This window comes from Medicago sativa, chromosome 4 (genome assembly GCF_051527215.1).
Source record: "Medicago sativa cultivar Bolivia chromosome 4, Bolivia_mono, whole genome shotgun sequence".
Classification (NCBI taxonomy): domain Eukaryota; kingdom Viridiplantae; phylum Streptophyta; class Magnoliopsida; order Fabales; family Fabaceae; genus Medicago; species Medicago sativa.
The window spans coordinates 39515980-39539507 of record NC_140752.1 but is presented as its reverse complement, the minus strand read 5'-3'; the positions used below and the strand labels follow the sequence as shown (position 1 = coordinate 39539507).

Here is a 23528-nt window from a genome sequence, read left to right as displayed (position 1 = left end):
GTTAAAATCCATTTCCAAAAATTACATTTGAAGTCATTATGAGTCAGTTTAGCCCCAAGGGTATTTTAGTCATTTCCAGTGTCAAAACTCTGTTTAATCTCTAAAAATTGTCTCTGAGTCTTTTAATTTGCTTGTATAAACTCTTGATTTAATTCCATGCCAAAATCCATTTCAAAAATTGCATCTGAGATATTTGAGTTGTTTTAGTCCCTAGGGGCATTTTGGTCATTTCACACAAAATTTTAACAGAGAGAGGTTACTTTAAAGTACCTCATTTAAGTAATTGGTTCATTTTAGTCCATTTTGTGTTTTTTATTGGTTCCACTTTACGTTATTTTCCATTTACCAATTTTAAATTCAATTTTAGTTTAATTTTCATTTTAGTCGTAAAATTTCTAAAAATTGCATTTTAGGTCCCTCTGTTTCATTTTATTTCTTTTTAGGTCCTTTTTTAATTTGAATTTTAGTCCTTTAGGTCAAACTTTTGTTTTAATCCTTTTTTAGGTCAATTGCATTTCAGTCCCAAAGTCTTAAAAATTGCAGAATAGTCTTTAATGATTTTTTGCAGGTCAGTCCTTTAAGTTCTGAAAATTGCAGAATGGTCCAAAGAGTTAGTTGCCAGCTCATGTTCACGTGGCAGTCACATATTGGTCCAGAGGTCCACATGTCAGCCTATATAAGGCTGTGTCATCAATGCAACAGTACACATAATCAATCACAATTTGCCAACTCAATAAACACGTTTTCATTTCTCTCTTTTCTCCACAAAAAAATCAAACCCTAACCGTTTTCCAGAAAACCATCAAGAACACAATGAAGTTCATGAAGAACTTCATCCCCAAAGGCATAAACCCTAACTCAAATTGACCTCAACAAATCCACACCAATTCATCACAAATTCCTATCAATTTCACCACACAAAACTCAAATTCAACAACTACGTAACAAAAACAGTTGGAATTAAAAGCGTTTTTGTTTCACAGTTCTCAGAGATTCGAAGTGAATCCTCATCATCGAACCATAAACTCTGCAATTCCAACACCGAATCATCCAGAGGACAAATCGGTGTGATCACAGAGGATTTGAGGAAGAAAAGAAGAGGAATCAAAGCAAGTTTCGAACTAGTAAAGAAGGAGAAGAGAGTTTCACCAATTTATTTTCGGTTCAAAACTCACCAGAAGAATCTGAAGCAGTCTCAAGAATCTTTCGTTTGAATCTCCAACTTAAAGCCAGGTAAACACACGAACTCTTCTCGTTTTTGTTTTAAATCATCATCGAAAGTTCGTAATCAAAAATAAACGGTGAAACATAGTAGATCAACAAGTTTTAAAACTTGTTCTTTCGAAAAAGTTTGAGAAAGATTGAAAAAGTTCAAAACCGAAACCTAAAATGTAGATCTAGGATGATTCACCGTTTATTTCGTAAAATTAAGTTCAAATTCATAATCAGCATGAAAAATAGAACAGATTAGGGTTTGGATTCATGAGATTCAAAGTGTTTGAAATGTCGTCGGAATCTGGAATTCACGGCGGTGACAATGAAGATTCCGATGAATCTTCATCGTCTCCAGCCGTTTCATTCCAGAAACCGACGGTGGAGAGGTGAACGGAGAAGAAGAGAGAAGTGAGAGCTTCTCTCACTAGAGAAGCTTAGAGAGAGAAAGTAGTGTGGGAAATGAGAGGAAACCGGTTCAAGGCCTTATATAGACCTGTGAACCGGTCCAACCCGCTCCAGGTCCCCACCCGATCCATTTCCTGCATTTTTAGGCCCAATAACTGCATTCTACCATGACTGTATGCGTGTTGCTTGTAACGCCCTACTTCTATTAAAGCGATAAAACACGCGAATAAGCATTTATTCAAGAAATAGACGCTACGTCTTCAACAAAAATTCCAACAACATGCATTTATAAAAATTCTCAACATTCGCAGCGGATATAATTCATACATCACCAAATATACATGTCATAACTCCAAATATATCAATACATTAAATCTCCAAAACCCGACATATGGGCAAAATCTCCATAACATAAGCCAACGTCAAATAAAAGACAAGACCACATCCTAATCAGAGCCCTAAGCTAAGACTCCAAAAAAAAATAGATAGATGAGGTAGCTCCGCTATCCTCAAGCACTCACCAAGCAAGCAACAAAACTAATCCTGCATGCCGTCTACCCATTCATCCAAATAGGTAGGCGGTCCATCACAGACCACTGGGGGTAAGCTTCACATCAATCATAATCAACATAAACAAAACATAAGCATAGCATGCATATTCAATATCTAATCAAGTCATCTACATAATCTCATCATTTATCAACATCAAACAATGAAAGGATTACTCACCTCATTCTTCATTCTACAAGTACAATTCATCATTTCAAAGGTATAAGCAAGTAATCATCATTATCAAATAAATTACCACATCATATACATATATACATATACAAATCTCACCTCATCATTATTATTAAAATAATTATCATTAATTGATTCACCAAGTGTATAAGCACAAGTAGCAAGACATGCAAATAGATCATAGATCATTTATTCGCAACCATCAACAAAATTCACCAATGCACATATACACCAATCCATACAATCACATCATTCACCAAATTTTACCAATGGACAATTCACCAAGTCACATATTCAAATATGTATGACTCTTTAACTAATCAATTGCATGCAATGTTCTAGACTCTTCTAGATGCATGTGGTACCAAACTCCTCCAAGGTCGTCACCTCGTGATGCAACAAAAACATCATAGTCAACGGCTATAATCAACGGCTATATGGATACAAGTATCCGATCAACGGCAATATGGATATAACATCCGACACGACATATGATGCATGAACATATGACTCAATCCACCATGCATATGTTCACAACAAGTCAACGGCTATAATCAACGGCTATAGTCAACGGCTATAATCATATATACATGCACTCATCATCAATATCACCATCATTTGCATGTAATAATTCAACAACATAATTCAATACATGCAATCACCACATCCAAATTTCAACATTAAGCATGTATAAAATCACCATCAACAATTGATATTTTAGCATATTCACATCAATATCAACAACATCACCACACATCAACAACTTCATACAATTTCTCACAATCCAAGTAAAGTGGAAAATACAACACCTTATGATAAAAATCATATTCAATCCTCCACCATCATTCACACATCCTCATTTAATCATATAAAACTATCAACAAAAGATTTGCCAAGTATTTGGTCTTAAAGATTATTTTCGACCAATTTCGTCTCAAAAACAAAGTTATTTCAAATAAAGGAAAAACCAAATTAGATTCAACAAGACATAGGTTTAAATACTCTTAAACCTTTCAATTAAACTCCTAGTACTTCTAGTTTTGAAGTTTGGAAACATTCCATAAGTTTTGGTTTAACTTAGAAATAGTTATGCTGAATTTTCATAAAGTTTTACTAAGACCCACGTAGAGTATTTTCATCATAACTCAAAATATATACATAATTTTCACGTCAAACCAAAGCCATTGGAAAGCTAACAAAATTATCTACAACTTTCATGTTTATACCGAAAGCTAATTCAAAACGAAAAAGGGTGAAAAATGTAAATTTTTCCAGATTTGCCTGACAGGAGTTCGGTGCCCGATTTTGACAATTCGGGGCCCGATTTTTGCCGAACCAAAACACTCGAAAACCCAGATTTTATCCACCCAAATCCCAAATTTTGATCTCCCAACACCCAAATTTGTTCCAAAAGATTGTTTACAGGTATATATACTCAAAAGGGCTTTCAAAACACAACAAACATGAAATCAAACATCATTCTAACATAATCTATCAAATCAACCCATTTTTACAAAAACCATCAACAACAACTCAATTCACCATTTTCACCAAAACTCAACAACACACAACAACAACACACCAATCATGAATATTCATGTAATATCTAACACCCATAAGCATAAATTGATAAGAACATCATAACACAACAACAACTACATCATATAACCATGATTTCACCCTCATTCAACAACCACAACATCATCTTTCATCAAATTGAGCACAAATCAACAAAGTTTCATATAACCTCAATTCAAGTATATAAAATCAACAACAACAACATGTTTAACATCAATTTCACATACTCAAAATTACATCAAAATACATACACGAATTTCACCATTTAAATTCACAATTAATCACTTTTCACAATAAGCACTTATGAATTTAAGAAGAAAAATAGATTATGATTGAAATCTAACCCCCTTACCTCAATCTCCAAGAATCCAAGAAAAAGCTTCAATCTCCCCTCTCTACCAACTCTCTTCTCTTCCTCTTGTTCTTTCTCTCTCCTTTCTCTTTCTTTTCTTCTCTTCTCTCTCACGACCCTTTTCTCTTCTTTTCTTCTTTCTTCCTTTCTCTCTTCTCTTCTTTCTCTTCTACGTTTCCTCTCTTCTCTTTCCTCACTTATTCTTTCTTTCTCTTCTTATCTTATCCTTCTATTCTTTTATTTCTTTCTTTCCCTACCTCTCCTTTTCTATTCTTTCCACCAATCTTTCTTTCCACTATTTTATTCTTTCTTTCTATAAAATAATATAGTCCACTCACAACAGGTCTACTCACTTAACGGTAAAATAATAATAATAACGATCACTTATCGACTCACAACTAATTAAAAATATAACTACTCACTCAACTTAGTAAATTGTCTAATTATTACCCTTCTTACACCGAATTCTAATAATCCCAACCAAAAATACACACAGAAACAATTAATCACATATGAGCACATATAACACATATTAAAAACAATTAAAATTAAGTCTAGCGAAAATCAGGCTGTTACATTGCTCCTCACACCCCCCTTCCCTGTGTGTTCTTGATAATTGCTTGCTAGTTACACCCCCTGCCTTGCCTAAATTCTTGTAAAAATTCCATAAAATTTTCCATATGCTCTTGATATTTTTCTTGACCTTTTTGTGATATTTTTATGTGTTAAAACCTGAGGGAAATATATGTAGTATTTCTTGCTAATTTGTTTACTATTCTTGTTAAAATTTGTGAAGTTTTGTACATTTTTGAGTCTAAAAAATCCTTTAAAAGTTCTAGAAAATTTTATACATGTGTCTTATCCACTTTGTGATGTTTTGTGGTGTTTTTACATAATAAAAATGGTTAAAAATGTAAGTGATGTTTCTTGTCAATATTTTCACTTGTTTTGGTAAGTTTTTTTGTGAAATTTTATCATGTTCTTGATATTAAGACTTGGATATATGATGTTGAATCTTGGTGCATGGACTTTGTGATATATTTGCCTCTGATTTGTGTCTCTTTCTTACTGTTTGTAAATAAAATTTGTTAGTTTCTTGTGTTACAAGTTATGTGAATTTTGCTTGTGAAAATGAAGTGGAAAATATGTCTATGAATATGTCATGATTCTTGGCTTGATATCTCTTTATGATTCTCATGATATGGCTGAAGTAAAACCTTTTGAAAATTGTCAATGATATGAGGGTCATAGGTCATATGCTTGCTTTGGATATTATGATGGATTTTAGATATATTTTTTTATTTTTATGTTAATAGTTTTGTTGACTTTTTGCCAAGTTTCTTAGTGATTTTCTTGCTTATAATTTTCATTCTATGCCTATTATTACTAACCACTTTACTTCATGTTTCATGCATTCCATAAGGCATCCCATCCTCCATCTTTTATTCTTAGTCTTTATCTTTCTTACACTTTAAAATTCATGCAAAAATTAGAATATAATACCTAGGAATTCTTGTATTTTACTTTATGCTCTTAAATTCTTGCAAGACCATAGCATGTATCTAGGCCAATGATGTAAAGGACAATGGACTCTAATGATGTACACCGACACAAGCACCGACACATGCACACACGTCACATAGATACTTTAGATGTATGATTAGGGTATGCATGCCTTAGATGTATGTTTAGGGTTTGAATGCTTTAGATGTATGTCTAAGAACTTTGAAACTTAGAAAAAACTCTCTTTTCCAAAAAAATATAAACAACATCACTCAAATCTTTTTCCTAATAAACTTTGGGATCAAAATCCCATTGATTTTCCTTTTATTTTCTTAAACAAAAATTCTAACAAATTCTTAATCATACTTTGACTTTCTTTTGCAAAAGAACTAATTCAACCTCACAATTTCACAATCTTATGCCCTTGAGGCCTCTCCCTCTCATTCTTCAAAATTCCAATTTTCAAACTTAAAATCAATCAACAAAAACAAAAACATTTTTTGGAAGAGAACTACGGTGGATTTGACCCCTTAAAAGGGTACGTAGGCAAGGAATCAAAATTCCCTCAATTCAAATAAAATAAAAATTCAAACACTTTCTTCTCCCTCCAATTCTTTACTTAGTAAACTCTTAGGTGTAAATATCACTTTTCAAATAGCATTTAAAAGTAAAGCGCACGTGTAGAAAGTAAAGACAGTTCCTATAGGATACTATAGTCGTTATGGGTGCCTAACACCTTCCTGTAGCGAAAACAACTCCCGGACCTCGATTCTCGAGGGTTTTTCTTATTTTTCCCTTCCCAAGAAAAAATGAGATATCAAAGGTTAAAAAGGTTCAAACGTAATCAATGTTTGACACCCGAAAACCAAGATAAAACAATACTGTCCCACTTCCACTCTGGCACAAACAACGGTTGCATCAAACCTGACGGTTTCTAATGTTCAATCTTAGACTTATGGCAAACCAAACAAGCATAAACAAATTCCGCAATCTCCTTCTTCATTCCATGTCACCAAAACAACCTCTTCAAATCCTGATACATCTTAGTCGCTCCTGGATGAATACTCAAACTACTTCTATGACCTTCTTCCAAAATCCGTCTCTTAAGCTCAAGAACATCTGGTAGACAAACACGGTTACGAAACATCAAAACACCGTTCTCACCCAATCTAAAATCCCCACCTTTACCTTGATTAACCAACACCACACGATCTACAAGTTCCAAATCTTCCTTCTTTCCATTCTTAATCTCTTCCAAAATATTATTCATCAGCTTCAACATTCCCAACCTCACACTGATAGGCCAAACCGCAAGTGCACGGTCTATCAAAGTAGTAGTAAAAGAGAGTATCGTTCCTCTAGGGAGTTGTTCAATTTAACTAACTTTAAGAGAATGATTAGAGGAGGAGAAATATTATAAAAGAGGAGGTTCAGTTGTTTGAAAGTAAATAACAATAATAAAAAGAGCCTTGGGATCATTGGTTCGTCATAATAACAAGTCCTTCACTAGCCAAGACCTTAACTTCTAATTTCATGTTTTACACCTTAATTTCTAAAGACCGGTTTCCCTTAGCCCCTCACCTTTCCGATCAAGTCCGGTGAGAGTTTACCCCTAGCAACCAAGCCTATTTCGCTGACTTGATTACTAGAAGAAGCTTATAGGATTGAAACTACACATGTCTCAAGAATTGCAAAGACTATTTCGCTGCCTTTGCAATTCTTGTCTAGATTCACTTGTTCCAATATCAAAGCTCCGCTTTCGCATTATGAATTGATATTTGAGATGATGGATTAACAATTATCAAACCTTCCACTTTTGTTTCCACAGTTTGATAATGGTTAATTCATGTTAAAACGGTGAATCTAGATTAGAAATTACAGTTACATGAAATTAGGGTTAAAGCTTGGTTCGATTAGGATTATGTCATTAGACTTATCCAACAATCCCAGGACAAGAGAAGTCTACTCACTCATGTTCATCGTAGACATGGGGGAGAAGAGAGAAAACATAAAATAAATTGCAAGAAAGTAAAGAAATAAAAAGGTGAACTTTATTAAGAAAACAATTGTCACTATTGAATTCCAAGAAATAAAGATGAATATTTGTGATGGAGAGCTACTCTATTTATAGCTTACAATCGACTTAAAATCTAAGCAATTACAAGGGCTTTTCGGTAAAACTAAAACAGAGTAGCTTGGGCCCGAAGAAAAAACAGCAAAAGGCATCCTGGAGGGTGGCACGGTCGTGCCACATGTTGGCACGGGCCGTGCCAAGCTTCTGACTTTGGGGGATATATTTTGTTCCCGAATCTTTCGTATTTTCGTCTGAATCAGCTCCAGACTCCTTTCTTTTGCTCCAAGACTCCTTCCATCCAATATTCGTTCCTGAAATATAAAAATAGGCAATTGAAGTAAAATAGCTGAAAAAGGAAACAATATTTAAATAAAATAAATTCAAATCTAAATAAAACGAAACTAAATAACATATAAAAATAGACTAAATAATGACTCATCACACACCATCCGGTGTCAACTCACTAACCATACTCAAGTCTCCAAACTGCTCAATCAATTCCAACTCTTTCACCATCAAAGCAGACATATGCAACGACTTCCTACTCAAAGCATCAGCACCAACATTCGCTTTTCCAGGGTGATAACTTAACTGAAAATCGAAATCCTTAAGATACTCCAACCATCTTCTTTGCCTCATATTCAACTCCTTCGGGTCAAACAAGTACTTCAAACTCTTGTGGTCACTGAACACTTCAAACTTAGAACCATACAGATATTGCCTCCAAATCTTCAACACATACACAACGGCCGCCAATTCCAAGTCATGCGTTGGATAGTTCTTCTCATGCACTTTCAACTGCCTCGAAGCATAAGCCACAACCTAACGACTCTGCATAAGCACTCACCAAGACCCATTTTAGAAGCATCACAATACACAACAAACGATTCCTTCGGATACGGAAAAATCAACACTGGAGCTGAAGTCAACCTCTTCTTCAACTCTTGGAAACTCTTCTCACACTTAGCATCCCAAACATAAGCTTGTCCTTTCCGAGTCAACTGCGTCAATGGCAACGCCAACTTAGAGAATCCCTCAATGAACCTCCTATAGTAATCTGCCAAACCAAGAAAGCTTCTAACTTTGAAAACAGACTTAGGTGATTCCCACTGCAACACTGCATCAACCTTTGACGGATCCACGACAATAGACGTAGTAGCAACAAAAAGATTTAACATGGCAACACAATTGAAAAACTCATGTCTCTCCTAAGGTTTTGTTTCAAGTACAGTAATCACGACTTCAAGTATTCCTTGTGAACCTATTGAACCCAACAACAAGTCTTAAGTGAGTGTGTGTGTGTGTGCAGTCCAACCCTTTTCTTGCTCCTGTATAAGACAGATATTATGAGGAACATGTTTTATCCCTAATACTAAAGTAACCGAGAAAAGTCCTTTCTTCATTTCATATAACAGAGATGGGAATTTAGTTAAAATTAAATTAGATTAACAATTTAAGCACTTGGGGCTGCAGATTGCTTAGGGGTTATCATTTCCTCATAGGAAGTCTTTTTGGATGAGTTGTCCTTTCCCCCTAGATTCCATGATCACCCTAAGTAGTGCTGCAAAATTTTTATAATCTCCGCGTAGGAAGTCTTTTTGGATGAGTTGTCCTTTCCCCCTAGCTTTGATGAATTTATTTCCTCTTTTGAGGGATTTGGAATTTAAGTTCAATTAGGGAATCACCACTGTCATACCCTAATTTTGGACCTAAAAATACTTGCTCAAAATATGTTTCCATCTTTGATATGTGTCTATTACTCTTGAGAGGTTGCCACTTTGCTATTGTTTTGCCCTAATATTTTACCATGCTTTATCTGCATATTTTACTGTCTTTGTTTTGAAAATATTTTCAACTGTATATTTGTCTGTGTTTTCTTGCATTTAAAACCATCTAAAAAAAGAAGTTTTTCTTGCATTACAAGTCATTGGAAAGTCCCTCTGATCAATTGCATATTTCTCTTCATTTTATTTCAACTTTATTTGCAAAAATCATGGAAAAGGGCATTTTAGTCATTTCCTATGTTAAAACCCTTTTGGTCCTTGGGAATCGTCTCTGAGTCTCTTCAATTAGTTCGTATAAATCCCTACTTTAATTCCATGTTAAAATCCATTTCAAAAATTGCATTTGAGTCATTTTGAGTCAGTTTAGTCCCTAGGGGCATTTTGGTCATTTCACATGAAATTTTGACAGAGAGAGGTTACTTTAAAGTACGTCATTTGGTAATTGGTTCATTTTAGTCCTTTTCGTTGATTTTAATTGTTTCACTTTACGTTATTTTCAATTTACATTTTTAACCAATTTTAGTTAATTTTTGCATCTTAATCCTTAGAATCTTGTTATTTGCAATTTGGTCCTTTGTTTGTTCATTTTGCAGATTTTTGTCCAGGCGCCACATGGCATCATTCTACTGGTTCAGGTCCATACACATCAGCTATAAATAGCCCAGTCATGGTCAAGGGTCAACACACACTATTCATTTTTCTGATTTCCCACTCATTCGTTGCCACATCACCACAGAGAGAATCAGAGTTTCTCTCTCCTCTAACCAACTTTCTCCATCGTTTTCTTCATCTATCCACCATAAACCACCGCCTCTAACTGCCTAAAACCACCGTAACCGCCTTAATCCACCACTATTCCAACCCAAATTCGTCACTGCGAATCCGAATCAAGCTCTGAAACCGAATCCAAACGCCATCACCATCGACCAAACCTTACAGATTCACACAAATTCAAGATCGTTTCACAGTTTTACAATCAAATTACAGTTCGATTTAACAGCAATATCAACGAAATTTCGTGAATCACACAAAGATTAACAGCAATATGTTCGAATCGCAACAGTGCTGAGTACGAATCACGTGAATCAAAAGAAAGAGAGGAAGAAAGGACAGCATCGACGCAAGCTCACCAGAATAGTAATAGATTGAGGCCTGGAATTCGAAGCTTTCCATTACTTCACTCATGTTCTCCGATCTCAAACTGAGGTAACTCGTTCTTTCTCCCTTCTTTACGTTTTGTTTCGAATCTGTATGTGAAGATCTGCATGTTTTTGGAATTTTGAAACTGGATCTATAATCTACGTAAAAAATGATATTCAAAAGTGTGGTTGTTTTCGAAAAAAGAGGTGTTCAGGATCTCCGGCGCAGCGGCACCGCCCTGTTGGGCCGGCAGCCACCACGCCGGCGTTCTTAGGGATCATCGGAGAAGACGAGTGCTTGTTGAAGACTCTCTCTCTCTCTCTCTCTCTCTCTCTCTCTCTCTCTCTTCTTTTCACTTTAGAGAGAGAAGGAGAAGTTGGAAATGGAACATGAAACCGGATCAAGGCCTTATATAGGCCTGTGAACCGGTGTGACCCGTTTTCAACCCATTTGAGCCCAATTTCCATGTCTGTATGCCTCCTGCTATGTGAACCCCCCCTTCTCTGTACGTTTTGACTGATTTCTTGCTGTTTATACCCCCTTGAGCATGTGATTTGTTGTTAACAAAAATTCAAAAAAAATGTGAATGTCTTCCGTGTTATTTTGATTGAATCTTGATGCTGTTTGCATGTTGAATCTTGATAAAAATTGTGTGAAAAATATTTTGAGTTCTTGTTAATTCAATGTGGTTCATTTGTGCGCAAATTTTGTTAAAAACTTCTAAGTTTTTGTAAACTTTTTCTTGTGGTGATTTTGGCATTTAAGACATGTATTTTGGAATGTGATTTCATGCTAAAATCCAGTTCAAGATTATGTGTGACTTTTTTCTTACTTTTAGCTCACTTTTTGTTAAGACTTTTGTGAAAATTTTGATGTGATCTCGAACTTAGATTTTGGCATATAATTGTGGCTTTGGACATGTAATTTTGGGAGTGAATTTGCCTTTTGTTTTGGTGTATGCTTGCTGTTTTGATTTATTGTGGACCTTGTGTTTGGTAAATAATGTGAAAATCTCTTGTGAAATAAAGTGCATAAAGAACTTGAAAACCTTGTAATCTTTGGCGTATTATTTTTCCTTGATCCTCATGTTTTTCCTTGAAGTAAGTCACATAAAATTTCCCAATGTCATGAGAATCTAAGTCTTAAACTTGCTTTAGGGTTATATTGAGTTTCAAGTCCTTTTTGTCATTTTTGGTTAAGTTTGTTGGTTTACTTTTTTTGCCAAGTTATAATTGTTTCACTATGCATTTGTTACTTGTTTCTATTTCATTTGTGCTACTAACTCCTTTTGTTTCATGTCTCATATTCCATAGTATTTTGCATATTCATTTTGCATATTTCTCTCTTTTCTTTCTATATTTTACTTGCAAGCAAATAGTATGTAAAATAGGCTTATGTAATATTCTTTATGCTTTTAAATTCTTGCAAGACCATAGAATGTAAACTAGGGCATATGTAACGGACAATGGACTCTAATGATGTACACCGACACAAGCACCGACACATGCACACACATCACATGGATACTTTAGATGTATGCTTAGGGAACGTATGCTTTAGATGTATGCTTAGGAGTCACGATACTTAGGAAAATTCTCTTTTCCAAAAACTGTGAACAACTTCACTCAAATAATTTTCCAAAGAAACCTTGGGATCAAAATCCCATTGAATTTTCCCTTTTATTTTCTTAATAAATGATAAAACAATTGCTAAATACTTAGACCTTTTTTGCAAAGTAACTAATCACACCTCACATTTTCCAAATCTTATGCCCTTGAGGCCTCTCTCTTATTCTTCAAAATTCCATTTTCAAAATTAAAATCAACCAACAAAATCAAAAACATTTTTTGGAAGAGAACTACATGGATTTTGATCCCTTAAAAGGGGTATGTAGGCAAGAAGTCAAAACTTCTCCAATTCCAATAAAATAAAAATTCAAACACATTCTTCTCCCTCCAATTCTTAACCTAGCAAACCCTTAGGTGTAAATAACACTTTCAAATAGCATTTAAAAATAAAGCGCGCGCGTAGAAAGTAAAGACGGTTCCTATAGGATACTATAGTCGTTGTGGGTGCCTAACACCTTCCCATGACGAAAACAACTCCCGGACCTCGATTCTCAAGGGTTTTTCTTATTTTTCCCTTCCCAAGAAAAAATGAGATATCAAAGGTTAAAAAGGTTCAAACTTAATCAATGTTTGACACCCGAAAAACCAAGATAAAACAACCACCACAATTAGGAAGTTAGGGAGTGTCCTTTCCTCCACATGTTGGTGCCATTCTCCTGCCCCATTTAACTTTAACAATTTGAAATAGAATATAACAATAAAGCACATTAATTATTTCCCACACAAACTTATATTACTTTTACTCTAAAGAGTTTTAATTGTCTAAGTTACTATTAAAGATAGAACGAGTTCCTTAAAATACCTATTCATACACTTACTCAAAGATTGCAACTGAGTGCTTTTCTCATTGGAGAATTTTTGACAATAAAACATGATGTGGGTATAGCAAGAACACTAAAACCACAAGAAATTATTTTCATGTACTAGAAACAACCTTTTTAAGAGAAGACAACAAAAAAAAAATAATGCCATGATTTTCATTAAAAACAAGCTACTTAATCATGCCTTTCGCTATAAAAACAAAACAAATGAATAAAGTTCAAGGGAGTTTGGAACACTAGGACTCTAGACACTTTATTAGGCCCTCCCACACTTAGGGGAAGCATTGTCCTCAATGATTCAAAAGAAAAAAGAGAAGAAGAAGAATGAGTAGAAGAAGAAGAAGTAGGGAGATAAGAAGGAGAGATAAGGGAAGAAAGGAAGAGGAAAACTCACAATTGCTTATTGAGGTCCATAATGAGGACCTTGGAGATGAAAGTGGTGCATCATCCTTCGGAGCATTTCATTATTTTCTTCTGTCATACGGTTTCCCCTTTGGACATCATTTCTTAGCCCCAAAAGTTCAACACCTTGCCTTTGTTGCTCGATGCTTATCCTCTCAATCTCGGTGTGCATCCATGACCATCTTTCATTGTTATTTAGCTCACCGGCTTCTTGGTCATGGTGCTCTCCCTCATGGTGCAAGTTAGCACTTTCTCCTTCATCAAGATTTTGTGTCTCATGTACCTAGACATTATCAACATACAACAGATTTTCTTCCACCTCGGTGTTAGTCCGAGATGGGTTAGGAAGCAAAAATAGAATAGGTACATTGAGTTTAAGGGCATATTGCAATGGTGGACGATGCTTAATGAATTTCATAGAGATGAAGGTCTCTATGTTAAGCCTATTGTTGCCCTCAATTGTTTTTATCCCCTCCTCCTCACTCACTCAAAACTTCCTAGCAATGAATGTAATAATACCACCCACCACTATATCAACTACATGATCAGGCTTAGTTCCTATGGAGGCAAGGTAATCAAGCATGTAAAAACAAGTATTTAAGGGATTATTATTAAGCATAGCCCAAAGCATGAAGAGTTCATCCGTCCTACATGTTCCTATTTCTTTCCTACCCCAAATTGTACAAGCCATCACTCTTTGGAGGTACCTAAGCACTGGATTGTGAATGTTACTAGCCTTGTTGGAACGTGGAACATATTGATTTAAACCGGTGATGCGTTTCCAAAAGCTAGCAGGGTCATAATCTTCCAGCTTTAGAGCTTGATTCTAAGAGTCATGGATGAACCCCGCATTTGTGAAGCCCATTTAGGTGCAAAAAATTTCAAGGGACATCTCGTAATCAATATTCAAAAGCCGGAAGGAGACTCTATGATCGGGGTCATCGAAATTCAACTTATCTTTCTTGAATTGTATAGAACTTAAAAACTCATAAGTGTTGTTCTCATACCCCCTCATAGGTCTAAGCATCTCACCCCATCCTAATCTATTCAACAGTTCAAAAAGCATTGTCCCTAATCTCTAAGACATTTAAAGTATGAGAGTCAGGGTACCTAGAAGGATGCAAAGTTTAGAGATAAGAACTTTATACCTAGCCTTTTCGGTGTCATCTTTGAAGACGATGCCATGATTCTTAGCCGGTGCTCGTTTCTTTTGTGGAGGTCCTCCGGAAGAGCTTGCTGGTTCTTTTCCACTTCTCCTTGAAGCCATTAGACCTTGACCTTGGGTTGACCTTGAGTTTTGGTGAAGGTTAGGGTTTGGAAAGAATTTTGGTGGAAAAGGTTGGTTTAGGTTTGGGTTTGATGTTTAAGTAAGTGTTATGAGTTTAGATGTGGAAATTGGTTTAAGAATTTGTTGTTTTTAGGTTAGGTTTAGGGAAATAAGGATTTGGTGAATTATGGGTTTTGGTGGATGAAAGTTGTTTTTGATGGAAGGGTTTTGTTTAGAATGAAGTTTAGAGTTGATTTGGGGAAGAAATTGATTGGTTTGGTGGAGATTTGATGGAGATATGAAGGTTTGAAGGTGGATGGTTATGGAGTTATAGAGAGAAGTTTGAAAGTAGAGAGATGTTTATGTGTGAAAATGAAGGAAGAAGATGAAAAATTTTGTGTTATAGGAGGGGTAGATATCGGGCACGGCTGTGCCAACCTTGGCACGGGCCGTGCCAATATTCTGGAAGTTGGGCAATTTTTGGTTTGAAAATGAGTGGCACGGCCGTGCCAACCTTAGCACGGGCCGTGCCAACGTTCTGGTCAGGGGCTTCAATATTTTTTTCATTTTCCTTGAATCATACTTGGACAATTACCTACAAAACAACTTAAAATAAAGAAAAACAAACAAAGCAAAGCAATTAAATGCGTGGGTTACCTCCCACGAAGCGCTCGTTTAAAGTCATTAGATTGACGGTTAGAAAGAGTCCTTAGAATGGATCAAAGAGATCATGTTGTGTAGATGATGCTATGAAACGTTCTTTCACATCATGATCTTCAAGCATGCAACAAGAGTAAAGAGCGGGACCTTTCATAACATTTTCCAACTCAAAGCCTACCATTTTATCACTCAATTGAAAGACAATCCTACAATTTTTAACATCAACAAGAGCTCCCGCAATGGCGAGGAAAGGTCTACCTAGGATTATAGGGACGTCATCGTCCTCTTCAATGTCAAGGACCACAAAATCAGTTGGGATGTATATCCCTTCTATCTTAACAGGTATGTCCTCAACAAATCCAACCAGTTTCATGGTAGAACGATCAGCTAATTTCAAGACTAATTCGGTAGGTCTCAACTCTCCTATCCCCATCCTCTTAAAGAGGGACAAAGGCAGCAAACTAACACTAGCTCCTAAGTCACACAAGGCTTTGTTAATGGTTTCATTCCCAATTTCACAAGGTATGGCAAAGCTACCTGGATCTCTAAGCTTAGGAGGTGTCCTTTGGATAATCGCACTAGTGTCCTTAGCTAAAGCTATTGTCTCACTATGCTCTATAGCCCTTTTCATTGAAAAAATTTCCTTTAAAAACTTAGCATATAGTGGCATCCTAGACAAAGCTTCCGAAAAGGGGATCTTAATGCAGATTTTCTTAAGAATGTTGACAAATTTATTAAATTGACCCTCCAAGTTGAGCTTAGCAAGTTTTAAAGGGGAAGGAGTGTGGGTCTCATCAAGCGGTTTCACAGTTTTCTCACCTAAAAGCTTGACACTTTCTTTCTCAATGTTTTTAACCTTAGAAATAGTTTCTCCTAACTTACTGCCCCCAAAAGAAATAGCATTAACATGAGATTTAGGGTTGGCTTCGGTTTGACCAGGAAAGACTCCCGGTGTTTGAGAAAGGGTGGCCACTTGTTGGGCCACTTGGGATATTTGGGTTTCAAGCATTTTAGAATGAGTAGCAATGGAATCAACTTTGGTAGTGAGTTTGGAAAGAGAATCGTTCAGAAATCCGGTTTGGTTTTTAAGTTCTTGAAGTTGTTTAGTTTGATTTGCAATAGAATTTTCCAACAAGATTTCCAAATTAGATTTCAGACGGTTGATTGCATAGTCAGGTGGTGCTACTTGTCCATAGGGATTTTGAGGGTTTTTATAAAAGTTTTGGTTTTGCCTCATCCCTTGGTTGTATTGAGCATAGTTCATTTGCTCAACACCATTAATAGCACTACCTAGTTAGCAATCAACACCGGCATGACTAGTTATACCACAAATTTCACAAGAAGGAGATGTAGAAGAAGAAGTGATAGCACTAACATTTAGTTTTTCAAATTTTTGGGTTAGTGCATCAAGCTTAGCAGTAAGGTGATCATAGTTAGAGACTTCGTACATACCTGCCTCCTTTTTGGAGGGTGAAGAACTAGTGATGGCTCTCTCGTCGGTCCAATTGTAATGATTTTGAGCCATGTCTTCAATCAGGGCATATGCCTCCGTGTAGTTCTTCTTCATTAGAGCTCCACCTGCAGCTGCATCAACAAACATCTTAGTGGTATAAGATAAGCCATTATAAAAAGTGTGGACTATAAGACACTTCTCTAAGCCATGGTGGGTACAAAATCTTAGCATTTCCTTGAAACGCTCCCATGCCTCATAGAGAGATTCCCTATCTTTTTGATTGAACTGTGTGATTTGGTCCCTTAGTTTAGCATTTTTAGAGGGGGCAAAGAATCGGGCAAGGAATGCTTGCCTCATTTGATCCCATGAATTAATGGAACCGACTTCAAGAGAATGGAACCAAGCGCTAACTCTATCCCTTAAGGAAAAGGGAAAGAGATGAAGTCTTACGCCCTCTTGGTTCTCTTTTAGGGTTCAACTAATTCGTAGGAAAACGGAGATGTGAAGATTGGGATCCTCGGCGGGGGATCCCGAAAACTGGTTTTGCTGCACCAAGTTAACAAGGGCAGGCTTGATTTCAAAATTGTCATCCTCAACCATTGGGTACACAATAATAGCTTGTGGCTCAGCCGTAGACGGCGTCGCATACTCTTTGAGAGTGCGATCAGCCATGGCGGTATTATTTCGTACGTCTCTCTTTCTTTTATGTAAAAACCTTTCGATCTCGGGAATGAATACCACTCGATTTTTGATTTTTCGCATAAAAAATTGAGAACCCAAGAAGTTAACGATAACAGAAAAATAATAAAAGAAAAAGTAAAAGAAAAAGAAAAGAAAAAGAAGAGAATCACTAGTGCAAAAAACCCTTTTTAAGTCGGTTAAAAAAGGCCTTTTAAGTCGGGTGCGCGCCCGACCTAATAGCCGCCGTCATAAGACGTTTTGTCTTGCTAAGACAGATCTTGAGCCGACTTAAGAAAATAACTTTTTAAGTCGGTTAACTTATTAACCGACCTAAGATGTAGTATTTTTAAAAAAAAAATTAAAGGAGGTTTGCCCTTCTATATCACGGGCAAACTAATTTAAAAAAAAATAAAAAATATAATGGCTATAATATGATCATCATACTTCTGTTGCTGTTCTGCAATCAAACTATATAATTTTGGCCAAGGCTTTTGTACATGATTTCAACTACACAAAGATCTAAATTAAGAACCGGACAACAAAATACAAGTAATTATATTATATAATCTTAAGTGTTTATTCTACATAGACTACTAGCCTACAACTGATTCAGAAAACAAGTATTAGAGGGCTTGCTATGAAATAATAAACACATCTTGTAGTTCCACAATTGCAACTTTGTACCTCATAGACTATGGAAATGCTGAACTGCCATTCCCAACTTTCTTTCTCCCTACAAAATAGGCAACCGGAATCAGTAAAAATAATCAATTTTAAAATTCAAAAACCTCAACAAAATAAGCCTGTTGTTGTAGGAAAGCTAACCAAAACATGCCCGTGTTATGAACATGAAGATGAAACTAAGTTACAACCATTTTGAAATGTCACAAAGCGGAGCTGATTTGGCGAAAAACAATTTGAGTTTTTTGTCGTGGCTGTACAAAATGCACACATGTACATGCATGCCTTTTTGAGCATCTTAATGGCTTTGAGCGAACAGAAGCAGAAGAAACTCGGCATGATGTTGCGGGCCATTTGGAAAAGAAGAAATGAGAGAGTAAGAAATTTTGGACAGACCGTCAAACCAATCGGTTAATATGGCACAGGAGCGGCTGCAGATGCTATCACAAGCTCGCTGCAACAAAATTAATGCTGAGAGTGAGGCAGATCATATATATATATATATTAGCTGCAGATGGTGCCAAGCAATTCATCTGTTTCTGCAGAAAATGCAACAAACTGAAACTTTGCTATTACAAGCACTGAAAAAACTGGATGCAGGCACGCTAAAGTTTAACATAGATGTAGCGATATTTCCATGGAACTCACTTTTGGGGTTGGCATGTGCATTCGAATCAACAAAGGTGAGTCTGTTCAAGCAAAAAAATTTCATAAGTATATCAATTAAATAGATGAACTTATCGAAACGCCAAATATCAAATAAATAGATGCGTTTATCTAAAAATATAAAATATAATATTTAAATAGAACGAGAAACAAATGGTGGCAGTAGGTTTCAACAGTTTTATTTCTCTAAATGGCTGCACTTACTAAGTTTTCAGGTATCCTACACCATTGGTTAATGGTCCTTAAACTTTATCCACTTTTCACTATTTAAGTCCACAATCAACGGTAACTTTTTAATCGCATGAAGACCATATACCAATAACATCTTGAAGACCATATACCAAAAAGTTTTCAAGTATCCTACACCATTGGTTAATGGTCCTTAAATTTTATCCACTTTTCACTATTTAAGTCCACAATCAACGGTATCTTTTTAATTGCATGAAGACCATATACCAATAATAACATCTTTTTCCTCACTAAGAGCACCAAATAACTCACCTGGTAATAAGTCACAATTGAAGTCGAAAGCATCTGCCAACATGTACACCTTTGACTTTCAGCACAACCCCCTATAATTTTTTTTTAAAAAAAGTGAAATTTTATTAGAAATGGACAAGCACAAGATATCCATAACAATACACTCGATCAGTCACTAGATACTATTAGGAGCCAGCAACATAACATAAAACCAACAATAGAATACAAAAAGGATTGAAAATACTAAAATTCTTCAAAATTAAAGACTGTCAATTAGTATTACCAAAGAGCAATGCAAAAATCTAAACAAGCTCACACCCAACTTGTAGTCGAACCACATAACCCTCAATCAAAATCTGACTCCAATGAGAACTACCTGCAAAATATTGTCGGATGCCACACTCATAAGAGAAAGCATATGCAAAGTATCATTAACTCCAAAAGTAAACTAACCAAGATCTAGAATACTACATCCCAGTTTGAGTTAGCACAACAACTTCCTGTCCAGGACTCAAAAATACGCAAAAGAAAACACAACCTAAAGAATTAGACTTCACATGACCCTCTTATCTTTCCTCAATTTGATCTGACTTGTGCCTGCAAAGTTAAACTTTAGTTTTAGGCTAATAGAGAAAGTAAAAAACTAACATATAGTAACTAAATAAAGATTATAAAGCAGGATAACCGATAATGTGAGGGTACTATGACAAAAATCTTTACCGAGAATGTGAACTGATGAGTGAGTGAAATCTTTATTATTTGACTACACTATAACGCTATAGCCGCCTATGAAGCATGGACTTCGACACGGACACCTGACACGACAGTGACATGGACACGTCAACACCGCTAATGTAAAAAATATAGGACACCGACACCGTTACATGTATGTTAAATTATTTAAAGACCGTCTAAAATGAAAATTAAAATACATATATAAACATCTAACTCGAGCAATTTATGTCATTAGAAGAAGTTCTACAACAAGATATCATAGTATTTTACCTTTATTTAACTCTTAATTGATAACATTTCTCAAAACATATGTAACTCTTGTATCTATGGTGTGCGGAAGCAAGAGAGAATATTTTTTTTGTTTAAGATATTTGTCTGACACGGCTCGTATGAGTGTTATATAGGTGTCGGACACCGATAGTGGGAGTGTTAAAGTAAAGAAAAAAAAATTATTTAGGACACCGGTTCGACACGTGTCGTACGGGAGTCATAGGAGTGTTGGACACCGCGACACGCCTAGTCCTCGAGGTGTCTGTGCTTCATAGATAGCCACTATTTGACAACACTGTTCAAGGAGTGTCATACCCATAGAAGTGTAGATAAGAATATGACGCCAATAATGTATCAATTTTTGGAGTTTTTCACTTCATAGTACCACTCTCTCTCTTAATGAAATCTTCTTGAGGAAAGAACAAACCTAGCTAAAAATAATTGAACCTCTCTTGCAATTCATATTTCTAAACAACACCAATAGTCATAGATGTTGTCTTATCCTTGTTTATTATCTCTTTACACTCACTATACATTGGCAAAATTCCATCTCATGACTCATCTTCTAACCCAATAGTCATAGATGTTGTCTTTTCCATGTTTATATAACCTGTCACAGTACCACCTTAGTACTGTTATAGTGCCTAAACAAATTGCTTATATGAATTAAAACATTAGCTATATAAATATATATATATATATATATATACACACACACACACACAGATATATTTGAATTAATGTCCTTTTATATGATAGCATTTCCTTTGTATCACACTTCTAGCATGTGTGCTGAGGTGGTAGTAATTAGTTAAAATTGCTCATTTAACAGAATGGCTTTGCCTATATATTCCTTAGTGGATCCTAATGAGAAAGTAATTCATTCTCAGCAAAATATCTTCCTCTCAATATCTCTCTCTTCACTCTAGTTTCAATATCACACAATATTGCTTCTGCTGTGCTTACTAACATCGGATCCCATTCACCAATTTGAGATCCCTATGGTTAGCATTATAACTCTCGATCTATTCTGTCTCATAACCAATTTCCCACCTTAGGATTTTCTATTATAATTCCTCTATTAAAAATCATAAAAAAAAACTTCAAAATTAGTAATGTTCATACAATTAGAGGTTCAAAATACTAATTTCACAAAGTAACTAAACTTAAATAGTATATCACAAAAAGATAGAGAACAAAGGGGTTTATTATATGCTTACGTATAATAATTAGTTTTCTGGTAAGCCAAGTGTGCGAACCGACCATATACTCTGATTCTCCGAATCGGCGAAACCGCTTTCGATACCTACGGTGCGAACAACTTCTTTCATCAGACTCTTTATTGTTGGAAGGAATAACGACAGTGCTGGTAGTCCTACGAGTAATGGAATTGAATTCTGAAAACCCACAATCAACGAAACAGATAAATATGAAATTTATGAAATTTTGGTGAAATTGACGAGAGGTTAGAGTGGTCTATGTTGCCATGAGTTGAGAAAACAATGAATTGATTTTGGGGTTTCTCAATGATTCTCAGTGAGTGATTTGAATTTGGAGCGAGAGACAAATCTTTTTTATTATGAGCGAAAGAGACGGGAAGTGAATTTGAAGAAGAATAAGAAGAAGAATATGAAGATGCATAATCTGAGAAGACAATGGTGAATTGAAGAAGAAGAAGAACTGGAGACATAGGGTTTCGTAAGGGTTCCTAAAGATGAAAGAAGATCAGTGTGAGAAAAAAGAAAGAGGCAAAGTATATTTTATTATTAATTAATTCAGTATGATATTTAACATATTTAAAGTCTCCTTCAAAAAAAAAAATTAAAGTATTCCATTTCTGAAAAAAAAAAACATATTTAAAGTATTCTTAAGTCGAGTGGTCAAAGACCTGACCTACAAAATATTTTTCTTTTTATTTTTTATAATTGCTAAGTCGGGACACAAAAGACTTGACCTAACATAGTTAGAAATAATTACAGGACTGCCACCGCCTCCTTTGTTAAGTCGGGTGGCAAGTCAACCGACTTAAGGACTTACACTATAAAGTGTTTTTTGTACTAGTGAATTCTAATCACTAAGAAAAAGTTAATTAAATTAGTTAACTCCCCGGCAACGACGCCAAAAATTTAATAGGCCAAACCGCAAGTGCACGGTCTATCAAAGTAGTAGTAAAAGAGAGTATCGTTCCGCTAGGGAGTTGTTCAATTTAACTAACTTTAAGAGAATGATTAGAGGAGGAGAAAGATTATAAAAGAGGAGGTTCAGTTGTTTGAAAGTAAATAACAATAATAAAAAGAGCCTTGGGATCATTGGTTCGTCATAATAACAAGTCCTTCACTAACCAAGACCTTAACTTCTAATTTCATGTTTTACACCTTAATTTCTAAAGACCGGTTTCCCTTAGCCCATCACCTTTCCGATCAAGTCCGGTGAGAGTTTACCCCTAGCAACGAAGCCTATTTCGCTGACTTGATTACTAGAAGAAGCTTATAGGATTGAAACTACACATGTCTCAAGAATTGCAAAGACTAGTTCGCTGCCTTTGCAATTCTTGTCTACATTCACTTGTTCCAATATCAAAGCTCCGCTTTCGCATTATGAATTGATATTTGAGATGATGGATTAACAATTTGTTGGTGTAAGCCCTAGAGGCCAATAATTTATGTTAAACTTATCTTATGTATCATGACTTTTATTATTGAATAATATATGGCACTCTTTATTATATTTATGTAATGTTAATAAAGTCCTTAGAATAGATAGTTCGTGTAATAATATAATTAAGTGTGACTTAATCATGAGATTACATTATCATAAAGAACGCTATTCTTAAAATGCATCCGTAGTCAAAGCTTTAATATGAATAAAGGATAATAATAAAGCATCGAGACTATTATGTATGTAGACTGATGACCGCATCTCATGGGTCATAGATATGAGATATTAAGTCTATACATAGGTATAAGTATTAGGAGTAATATTTATACTGGAT

The 23528-nt window shown here is 35.5% G+C and overlaps 2 long non-coding RNA genes and 1 other non-coding gene across 5 annotated transcripts; 1 reads left to right on the top strand and 2 right to left on the bottom strand.

Annotated features, from left to right (window-relative positions):
• Nucleotides 1-1879: 1879 nt before the first annotated feature.
• On the bottom strand, nt 1880-4451 carry LOC146929328 (uncharacterized). The gene is made up of 2 exons (XR_015005999.1): nt 4292-4451; nt 1880-2174 (listed from the first exon to the last, which is right to left on the bottom strand). It is a non-coding gene; the product is annotated as an uncharacterized LOC146929328 (long non-coding RNA).
• A 12774-nt stretch (nt 4452-17225) lies between these two features.
• LOC146929327 (small nucleolar RNA R71) lies at nt 17226-17332 on the top strand. The gene has a single exon (XR_015009118.1). It is a non-coding gene; the product is annotated as a small nucleolar RNA R71 (small nucleolar RNA).
• An 816-nt stretch (nt 17333-18148) lies between these two features.
• LOC146929326 (uncharacterized) lies at nt 18149-22268 on the bottom strand. Of its 3 annotated transcripts, none has more exons than XR_015005991.1 (8): nt 21757-22268; nt 20252-20346; nt 19985-20128; nt 19815-19907; nt 19553-19623; nt 19034-19074; nt 18530-18839; nt 18149-18437 (listed from the first exon to the last, which is right to left on the bottom strand). It is a non-coding gene; the product is annotated as an uncharacterized LOC146929326 (long non-coding RNA). The 3 variants fall into 3 exon arrangements; XR_015005992.1 differs by having other exon boundaries at nt 20070-20128; nt 21757-22074; XR_015005993.1 differs by lacking the exon at nt 20252-20346 and having other exon boundaries at nt 20070-20128.
• Between the last annotated feature and the right edge of the window lie 1260 nt (nt 22269-23528).